The sequence below is a fragment of the Austrofundulus limnaeus genome, unplaced genomic scaffold (genome assembly GCF_001266775.1).
Source record: "Austrofundulus limnaeus strain Quisiro unplaced genomic scaffold, Austrofundulus_limnaeus-1.0 Scaffold516, whole genome shotgun sequence".
Classification (NCBI taxonomy): Eukaryota; Metazoa; Chordata; class Actinopteri; order Cyprinodontiformes; family Rivulidae; genus Austrofundulus; species Austrofundulus limnaeus.
This window is the reverse complement of record NW_013952918.1, coordinates 96128-107088: the sequence shown is the minus strand read 5'-3', so window position 1 is coordinate 107088 and position 10961 is coordinate 96128. Positions and strand designations below refer to the sequence as shown.

General features: G+C 39.5%; 1 long non-coding RNA gene across 1 annotated transcript in view; it reads right to left on the bottom strand.

Annotated features, from left to right (window-relative positions):
• Positions 1-5582: 5582 nt before the first annotated feature.
• Positions 5583-10961, bottom strand: part of LOC106530402 (uncharacterized) — a 12128-nt gene continuing 6749 nt past the window's right edge. Inside the window, exons 2-3 of the long non-coding RNA XR_001311782.1 lie at positions 8364-8523; positions 5583-5610 (exon numbers count right to left, since the gene is read on the bottom strand). This is a non-coding gene — a long non-coding RNA (uncharacterized LOC106530402). The remainder of the gene's footprint in view (positions 5611-8363; positions 8524-10961) is intronic.

Here is a 10961-nt window from a genome sequence, read left to right as displayed (position 1 = left end):
TGTTTTTAACTGTTTAAATTTGCACACATATTATTATTATTATTATTATTATTATTATTATTATTATTATTATTATTATTATTATTATTATTATTTGGTGTATGCCAATATAAATGGATCATCNCATTGCAGGTTTTAAACAAAGATCTCAAGAGACCCGTTACCRCTCACAATACATACAGGTACCAAACCTGATTCTGACGTGTTTTATATGATCCAAAAACAAAAGAAGTAAATATTTTTACAAAAACTCTCACAAAGCAATCATCGGATGAATGCAAGCAGCTGATTAGCTTTTGGAGAAATCCTGAGTCAAGATGGCTGCTGATTTTCAATTTACAGCAAGCAGCATGAATCACTTCAAGTAATATTATTATTATTATTATTATTATTATTATTATTATTATTATTATTATTATTATTATTATTATTATTATTATTATTATTATTATTATTATTATTTGGTGTATGCCAATATAAATGGATCATCTTTCATAGTAGGCTTTTATGCAATGACAATGAGCAGGTTGTGTCGGGAAACTGATTTTTGCTGTCTCCCTGTGCCTTAGCTCAACTTTTGAAAGTTGAGCATCAGAAAAAGAAAATAAAGCTTTATCGCCAAATAAATAACTCCAGTTGTCACCTGGGACTTATAGCAGCAGCACATAAAGCTAAGAAACAGCTTCATGCCTAATGTAAGGTGCTGAAGTAGCAATATCATTCATTCTATTAAAATCAAAAGTGATTAAAGACTTTTCCATGTAAACAACAATCTTTTGTTGTTGAGCTCTGATGAAGCTCTATCCATCAGACCCACCAATCAGTGCCCCCCCCCCCCCCCAATTTATCTGAAAAAGGGGTGTCTGGACATGCAAAAATGCTTATAACTCAGAAACTGTTCAACATAGGAGATTCAGATTTCTTTTGTTGTTTAGCTCTGATGAGGGGCTATCCATCAGGTCTAACAATCAGTGCCCCCCCTCCGAATAAAAAAGACCCCCACCCAAATCACTACAATTTTGGGATTCACCTAGTAGCATGACATTTATTAGGAATAAAGTCTTCTGAGTTCTGGTGAATTTGTGCGTGCGGGAGTCATTATGTTACCGCTATGCGGTATCTAGTTTAGTTTCAGGTTGGGTCAAACATTTAGGATCCAAAGAAGCTTTAAATGTCTGTAGACTTGTTTCTGCCCGGGTGAGTAGAGCTGTGTTATTTTAAATAACTAGATACCACATAGCGGTAACATAATGACCCCCGCATGCACACATGCACCAGAACTCAGAAGTTTTTATTCCTAACAGTGGCAGCTGGTCAATAGGGGGTGCTAGGGAGCCGCCCCACCACTAGTTTTTTGTACACAAAAAATTAAAAAATAAATAAAATAACTAAATAAAACATTTTAAATGTTTCAAAAATATTGTATAAATGTTTTCTGATAAGTAAAATAAATAATTTAGACTTATTGATGTGTAAACTTCCATTTTACTCATGAGCTTTTTCGTGTTGAGTCACTTCCGGGTCACGGGCCGTTCACCGCCCCAGACTCCCATAGGCAAGTCATTGGAAGATTTTGGACATGCACAGTAAGTCCCCAATGCAAAATAATACAGTGGCCTGGAGYGCAGCTCGTCACCGCCCCACAGCTGACCTCTCGTATTCATTTCTATGGAGTCCACTCTGTCGACGACTCAATGTCATATTAATGCGGCAGCCCTGCTAGCTGCGGCAGGCGGATTTTGGAGAACAACAAACGAGAATGAAGGAGAGAACAACTTTTATATCTAAACCTTTTCAAAGCAGAACATATGAGGAGAAACTTAAAGTGCTGTAGCTTGGACCAGAAAAGCCAAACATAATAAAAATTGAGAATAACATGGTTTAGCATTAAGGAATGGCTACATGCTGTTAGCCATTTTGTAACAACTGCTCATCCTAAATATGAATGAATGAAATAGTCTCATTGAATACTTTCTTCTAAATAAAGTTGAATTGTCATGAGTCACATTCTGCTCCACCTGCCACAGCCTCCCTGTCACGTCATTCACTAATTAGGATCATAATCAAGCATCATGTCACTCACCTGTTCTCCCCAGTATTTAAGTTCTCCACCACCACTGCTCCAGCACCTGAGTATTGAACGGTTCGCCAAGTAAATGTCTAGCATTCTCATGTCACGTCTGGTCTGCCTGGTCACGACTCTCTTTCTGGTTTTTGGTCCTACGTCTCCTGCCTTGCCCCTGAACGGTACTTTGTTGGATTCTGATCACCTGGTTTTGACCCTCGACTCCTCCAATGGATTTTTGCCCTTTGCTCTTGCCCTTGTCGGACTCATCCAGCCATCTGCCTCCCGGTTCCAGACCTCAGTCTCCGTTCCTCGACCAAGAGATAAGTTTGTTCCTTCCAAACAAAGTCTGCCTTTCGGATCCATGTGTATGACCCTTGCTTGTGCTAAGGATTTCCCCGAGGTAAATAAACACCTCCATTGCCCGCAACACGGAAGTCGTTGCAAAGTCTTCAGAYGTYTTCCCCGCCTGTCTACRTCACTCAAGGGATATCCCCGGAATCCCCGCTCTTTGAAAAGGTTAGTGACTGTTTCACACTTCGTCAAGTTCTCTGTCCATCCAAGTCACTAACCTGGTTCTCTGTTGTTTAGAGCTCCTGATCCCTGTGACGCTAGGATCCAGAACCAGCTGCCTGTTTTTAAATAAAAACCTTAAAACTGCTCTGGTGTGTGGCAATTTAGTGAAACTCATTTACCCAGTCTTGACATGAATGTGCTGACAGCTTGTGAAATTGTTTGTAATCGGTGTTACTTCCTAAGTGGACAGTTTGATTTCACAGAAGTTTGATTTACATGGAGTAATTGTGTTGGTGTTCCCTAATGGTGAACAAAACTTAATATAATGTAAAAATATCTGTATGTTTTAGTTTAGTTTAGTTTTTTATAAATTACTACTGTTTGAATTCTTTAAAAAGGGGCAGATATTAAAAGATTTTTTTTCTTTCTGCTGCCTTTCATTTTATTTATACATATTTTTTCTTCTGTTGTGCATAGTTTATTTTGTTTTAATAAAATGAATACATTTTTCAAATAAACATATAATGTAATAATTAACTTAGAGCTGCAACAGTTCGTTGCTATTAAAATAACATAAATTGTTTTCATGTTAAATATTTATTAGAAAGCTCACTTGTAGCCATCTTCATATTGAATTAAATTTGTGCATTTATTTTAGGTTTGACATCTTGAGCCATTCACATGCATCTGATCAGAGCTACAGTGCTGCAGACTGACAGGTTCCTGCAGGATCACAGACTATTTTCTGAAGCAGCTCTGAAGACCATGGAGGCTCACCCAGTGCTGAACAGGACCAAGAAGTCTGATCTAGTTCAGGAGCTGCAGTGGTGATATGGCCCTGTACCAGCCCTTCATGTAGAACAATCTGCAGGACACCTTCAGAGACTGTGACTCTGCTGAAGATTCTCATCACATCTCCTCTGACCACAGCTGAATCTGAGAGGAGCTACTCAATACTGAAGAGAATCCAGACTTTCCTCAGGTACAACATCACACCTCACTGCACAGACCATGCTCTATAGAGAAGAATCTTATTAAAACATCCCTGACTTTAACCAGTCATGAAGAAATTTGCTTCTCAGTAACAGAAGAGCAAAATTTCATATGTAATTATGTAATTGAACTCGTCAGCAGACTACAGCCAGTAATATAACATCATGTCAACGCCATGTGACAGTTTACAACCAATCACAGATTGCCAAATATACTGTCCAGCCTATCACAGGGCTCCCAGCCCAAGAGTGTTATCAACCAAGAGAGTTCAGTCCGTTGCGGAGTCTTGACGTCTGGAAACTAATAGACAACGAGCCGAAATGAGCTGTCAGAAAGATACGAGTGATGGACAGTGTCAAGGTGAAACAGATATAAATAAATAGTCCATGACAATGTACAAAAAATAACACGATACATGACATTGTAATGCTGTTTTATTATTTTCATTTGTTTAAAAAATACACTGGCATGATACAACTTAGTAGTCCTTGGGCAAGACACTTCACCCACCTTGCCTTCTGATGGTGGTCAGAGGGTCCGGTGGCGCTGGTGCATGGCAGCCTCGCTTCTGTCAGTGTGCCCCAGGGCAGCTGTGGCTACAGTGTAGTTTGCCATCATCAGTGTGTGAATGTGAGTGTGAATGGGTGAATGTCTGTTAGTGTAAAGCACTTTGRGGTCCGGAGGGACTTGAAAAGCGCTCTCTAAGTTCAGTACCATTTACCATTTACCATTTAGTACGTTTGATTGCTTTCTGAGATATGTATTTTGGAGTTGTAGCCCCACCTGGGTCTRGGGGCACTGATTGGTGGGCCTGATGTATAGAGCTTCATCAGAGCTAAACAACCAAAGAAATCTGAAGCTCCTATGTTAAACAGTTTCTGAGTTATAAGAATTGTTGCATGCCCAGACACCCCCTCTTTGAAAGGAGCCCCCTCCTTAAATATGGGGTCTATCATAAAACCGTTGGCTGGCAGAGTGTAAGTCAGACTCATCTACAGCCCTGCCAAATTTTATGTTGATTGGTGCAGCCGTTTTTGTGCTATGTTTGACCAAAATCACTGAAAAATATATATTTAAAAATAAAAATAAACCGTACGAAAACAATATGACTCCCGCTTACGCTTCGCATGCGGGGGTCATAATTAGCCCATGATAACAATGCTATTACTAACCCTAACAACGAGGASCTGTAATTTCTATGTTCTTGGATCTACTTTTAAATAAATTTAGCTTATGTTAACCCAAATTCAAGTAAAATATCTGAAAATATGATTTAAACAATGCGATCCTGACCTGTTAGAAAGTGGTCACTGCAAACTCTGTTATTCGTTTCCACACCTCCTGTTTTTGTCGTCTTTTTCTGACACACTACTTTCTGAACACAAAAAACTTTGATATTTCTCCTGATAAGAGCGGTGGCAACAACCGTACATGGCACAGAATTTAGACATTTTAACACTGAATCAACAGAAGGAAACGAGGCTGCATTTATTTCCTGCCCCCTGTCAGCAATTCATGACGTCGATACATCATCTGCAACCCAGCAATCAATCATGAGAAGATGCTTCTTCACAGAAGATGCTCCTTTTTGAAGTTAGTTACAGTATTTTACACATGTTGATGTGTGAACTTGTAGAACAGTCTGCACATCCTGCAAACACAGATCAAAACTGTGCTACTCCACAAAATCAAGTGTACCCTGTTGATTGACCAGAGCTCTGCTTCCTCCTCCAAAGGAACAGGAGGAGGGGAGAGGGGAGGGGAGGGGAGAAGGGGGATGCGAGGAGTCATATTTTACTGATGTGACCTTTGATCCTCATCAGGGAACCATGTGCCTGGATCATGTTTTGGGCCAGGCATGTTGCTGTTCATCTGCATGTAAGCTCCAGGTCAAGGGAGTGCGTGTGTGTATGTGTGTGTGTGTGTGTGTGGGGGGGGGTCCACTTGTTGACACGTTCTGCCTCTTTAACCAGCCAAGCAGCAGAGAAGCAACAAAACTGTTTCAAGGTTGGCTGGATGCATTGTTTGGATGGGCCCTGCAGGGAGAGACGGGTTCTGATTGATGAATTTGTTTTCTTTTTGTTTGTTTGTTTCTTTTATTTACAAACAGCCTAATTCATCTTCCTGATGTCTGTTTCACGCTCAAACATTGTGAAAGCCACTCGGTGTCTCCTGATAGCTTTCACCAAACAAACATGTCATCATGTTTATCTCTGATTAGTCTCAAAGTTACACACAGACCAGAGTCGGACCATCTGCTGCTGAGGAAGAACTGAGTCAAAACTGGGTTTGTGGGTTGAGCTGGACAAAATATATCTCCACCTCTGCTGGTTTGATCACTTCTAATTTTGTCAAGTTACAAAACAGCAAAAGTAAAACAACTTTCAGTGTCAATGTTTTCTGTTGATCAACAGTGGAGCGATGAGGAAAAAGAACAAGGCAGCAAAGTTAGGTTTGCAAAGATACATTTGTTTTAAGGCTGGGCGACATGACTGAAAAATGTTCCACAATATAAYTGTTTCGTTTCAGTCGATATTGATAATTATTGATTAGTTTTTTGTTGTGATTTATTAGGTTTTCACAGGTGCTTCACAAGCTGTGTTTCCACTGACCAATGAAAATGTGCAAATTAGAATTTGAAAATAAATTTGCTAAATGGAAACACGTCACTTTCTAAAAAACTTACATTTTTCGACAAAATGGTTTTGCGCTAGGATAAGGTGGTTTTTCGGCCGTATCGAAATTAGTGTTTTTCGCAAAACTGCAATGGAAACACTTTTTTCACATCACAGGAGTCACATGATCAACAACCAGATGTTTCTACTGGCGAAAAAGACCAAGAAGAAGAASAACTCAACAGGAAGTAGAAGTAGTAGTAATATCACCGAAGTAGTAAAAGAAAACAGTAAAATCGCCGACTACAATTTCCCAAAAACACACCATACGTAGTTGCTCCCAAGTATAAGGGGCTWGTCGCTCGAAAGCCTCGATAAGATGCCGATGTCTCCTCTGATGGCTAACGATGAGCACTAGTGCCATGGTTTACATCCGTTGCCGCCATGTTTATAATGACTTATCACGTGAACAAACATATTCACGCAAGATTTTATTAGCCTTTCTTACTTGATGGAAACACCGCAAATGTGAAACTGTGTTTTTTCGACATTACCAGAATATCGACAAAGTTTTCTGCACATTTGCAATAGAAACGCAGCTACTGGGATCTCTACTCCCTGATAAACTGTCCATCTCTTCACTCTCTCAGACCAGTTCACTGGATCATGTTCATTTACAAAACCATTATTGGACGAACACTAAGTTACACACAGGTGATTCTTGTAAATCGTAGTCTACGTCCTACTAACCTCATCAGTCTCCACATACAAAAATCCCCTTCCTCCTTTGGTCGCCCCTAATTTCATTTCTCTGCTGTACAATCAACGGACCTTAAAGCTCGACTCATTCATTTCACTCCTCTCTTTTAAAAATTATTTACATTCATACAAGATCACTGTGCCTATTCGGTTTCCTGTTTTCACCCCTTGTTTTAAGTGTTAGGTTTAATTGTTCTCTGACAGTTTGGGTTGTACTGCTACTACTTGACCAGGTCGTCATTCTCAACTGACTTACCTGTTAAAATAAAGGTTTATTATTGTTTTACCTTTCTGAAATAAGTACCAGGAGAAAAAAAAGGCTGAATATTACTGCCTTTCACTCCAGCAGTCATGAGTCTCGGTGGTGAAACATGAAACTGCTGCATGTTTCTCAGCAGGTTGTTGCTGCTGACCAAAGAGGGAGTGAGTTAGTTGAACCTTGCTTAGTTGGGCCATGAGGTTGAGCAGGTAAAGCCTTTCTTCTGCCTACATCCCCCAGAATGCCGTGTGGTTCTGGGTTGGAGTTCAGTGAAATCATCCACAATTTATTTGATGTGTTTTCTATTGCCATTGATCGTGTGTCAATCATGATTTTGAAAGAAAATATTGTTATACGTGTTTGCTTACCAGTTTGTGTGCTTGAACCATACGGAGAATGTACCAATGCATGGAAAAGATAAATAAAGAGAGCACTCTGCTGAAGGCTGGTTTATTGACCAAGCAGTCAGACAAAAAACCAGGAAGAGAATTGAATTTAACACAGGCTCCGAGACATGGCTCCGCCCATTTGATTACGTCACTGGGGAGGGGTCCCTACAGCTGCTCGAAGCCATGTCTCCAGACATTTTATAACGTAGCCTCATGAAGATTTAAAAGTTCAGTTATGTGTTGAATTTGTTTTCAGGCATGTATCTATCTATTTAAAATCATCAAGTTAAGCAAAACAGTCACATTTAACAATCTTTACAGTTCTTCTATCATAAGACTTCCTTCCAGCCGCCGTCAGACTGTACAATACCCACTGCTCTAAGTAGTTCACCACTCTCTACTACAGGCAATAAACCTGGAAATTGTTTATTTATTTATATTTYGAATAATACTGTTTTTTAGTATTTCTATATTCACTTGATTTTACTGTGTATATATAGTTTTTCAAATTGGTTTTGCTTTTTTATACTGCTGTAACAATGTAAATTTCCCCACTGCGGGATTAATAAAGGAATATCTTATCTTATCTTATCTTATCTTATCTTAAGACCACGTGTATGTAAATAAAAATCAGTATATAACCTAAACCCAAATAAATTTCTTCAATTTATTGCCCATAAAACTCCTGGAACAAGATCTATTAGACTGATCTTTACCCACAATGCACCACGTTTGAAACAAACCAGGCAGAATTCCATTTCTGTTACCTGCTCTGCCACTGTAGCAAACCCCTCATGACAAGATGAGCATGATCAGATCAGCTCCTCCCAGCTGTCAGCACAGTGGTGGAGGGATGATGGTTTGGGCTGCTTGCAGTCTCTGAGTGGAGCCCTGCAGGATTTTAGAGTCAAGTGTGAGTCCATCTGTCTGAAAGACAATAATCCCAAACAGTTAATCTACAACAGAACAGCTCAGGAAAACCAAAGTGTTGCAATGCTCTAATTAAATTCCAGACCTTTCTGTAAAAAAAACTTTACTTTAAAAACAAAACACAGTAGTATGCATTTATTGTGCAAACAGAACACAAAGCATTACGTTGGTGCCAGGCCGCCGGCAGCTTCTTGTAAAAATATCTACCACAGGCAGAATTCTGTTTCCCATCTGCTATCTGCTCTCGCTCAGTAGCAAACCTCTCGTGTGAAGGTGAAGATGATCCTCTGATACGAGCATGCAAAAAAAAAAAAAAAAAAAAAACCTAATCAAATCTTTGCATCCTCCTTGCCGCGCACAACCAAATCAGATTTACAGTTTATGGGTTTAGTTTCGTGTTTTTCGCCGAGGCTCTGCACGCTGCTGCTGACGCCTTGTTGTCACCTCGTTTAAACTCAGTATTTCTGCCTCGTGTAAAGGATGTGGAGATGAAACACCCACAGAAACTTGGGCCACTAAAGATAACCACAGGGGRAAAACATCAAGGGTGAAAACATCAACTACAAATAGACTGCTTTGTTGCCATAGTCACCTGAACAGCTATCACTTAGAACTGTTGAGCTGTGCTTCACTTCTAATCAAAAATACACGTTTCACCTTTTTGCCGTTTGAAAAACAAACAATAAAATAACATAAATATATTAAAGCAGTGACTTTTTCTAAATCAAAGTATTTTTGCCTCACTTTGCTTGTGAGTCAAAGAAATAATTGGTGTTACTCAACAGTTTTTATTGTGTGAGACTATCGGGTGTTWATGACATTTAAAGTGTAAGTAAGATTTAATGGGAGCTTGTTTATTATGAAAGATGTTCACAGCGCAGATAGGATCATTTCGACATATTTATAGAAAAGGCAGAGTGGTGAAATAAAAGCAGATCGTATCCAGAATTCAAGCTCAGAGCAAAATGATATATGATTCTGATAAAGACTAAACACACAAAACTCTCAAGGGCTCATATTTGTGTTTCCTCCCAACTAAAATATGTTTATTAATGCCTGAAAGCAAACAGAGAGGGTTTTGTCTGTGCCTCTGTGTGTGAATCTCTCTGTTAGCAAAATATCTCATGAGCCACTGAATCAATTGTAGGGGAAACTTACAGAAAGTCATCACAACTGATTACATTGATTAAATTTGATGTGGCTGTACCTTTCCTTTRAGGAATGCCAGGATTTAAATTCTTTATAGATCAAACCTTTAATAAAAGAAGAGTGAAAATGCATCCCCCCATCTTGTTTTTAACGTATGACTGTGTGCTACAGGGAATGATCCGGTGCTTGTTTATCAAGACATTATTAAACGTGAGGGTAAATTCATTCAGGGACAGAACGTTTCAGATGCAGAATAGTTATTCAAGTGTAACAGCTTGACTTTATAATTACTTTCATGCCCTGTGAGCCCAAAGCACAAGCAGTCTGTGCACCACATTCCTTGAGTTGAACAGTGGATAAGGTTGTGTCTGTCTTTTCTACATATAAACAAGTTAGATAATAATTTACATAACGCACACACACAAAGCACGTATTGTGAAACTAATAAGATAAGTGACCTGCGGCCTTTCATGGAAAAAGACAGGAAAACTGTAGTGTCAAATCGTATCAGAGACGAGATCATTCAGTAAGAGTTAGAGAGATTCCAAGAAATTAAGTCAAGAGGTATGAACACAGAGTTTACGGACTGTCATTTGATTGCTTACTGTTTTAAAGTAATAGTTCAACCATTTTCAGATACAGTTCTATTGAAAAACTGCAAAATCSGTTGACAGTTAACTSAAAGATCTCAGTTTAGGAGAAACARTTTATTTCTAACAGGACTGATGAGCTAACAGCTAGCCCAAACACAGCAAACCCATACACAGCTAACCCAAACAAAGCTAGCCCAAACGCATCTAGCCCATAGACAGCGAGCCCATCCACAGCTAGCCCATACAAAGCTAGCCCAAACATGCCTAGCTCATTCACAACTAGCCCATACACATCTAGCCCAAACACAGCTAAACCATGCACAGCTAGCTCATACAAAACAAGCCCAAACACGTCTAGCTCATACACAACTAGCCCATACATATCTAGCCCATCCAAAGCTAGCCCATCCAAAGCTAGCCCATCCAAAGCTAGCCCCTCCAAAGCTAGCCCAAACACACATAGCCCATACACATCTAGCCAAAACACATCTAGCCATAACACATCTAGCCCATCCAAAGCTAGCCCAAACACACCTAGCCCATACACAGCTAGCCCAAACACATATAGCCCATATACAGCTAGCCCAAACACATCTAGACCATACACATTTAGCCCATACACAGCTAGCCCAAACACATCTAACCCATACATATCTAGCCCAAAAACATCCAGCCCATACACATCTAGCCCAA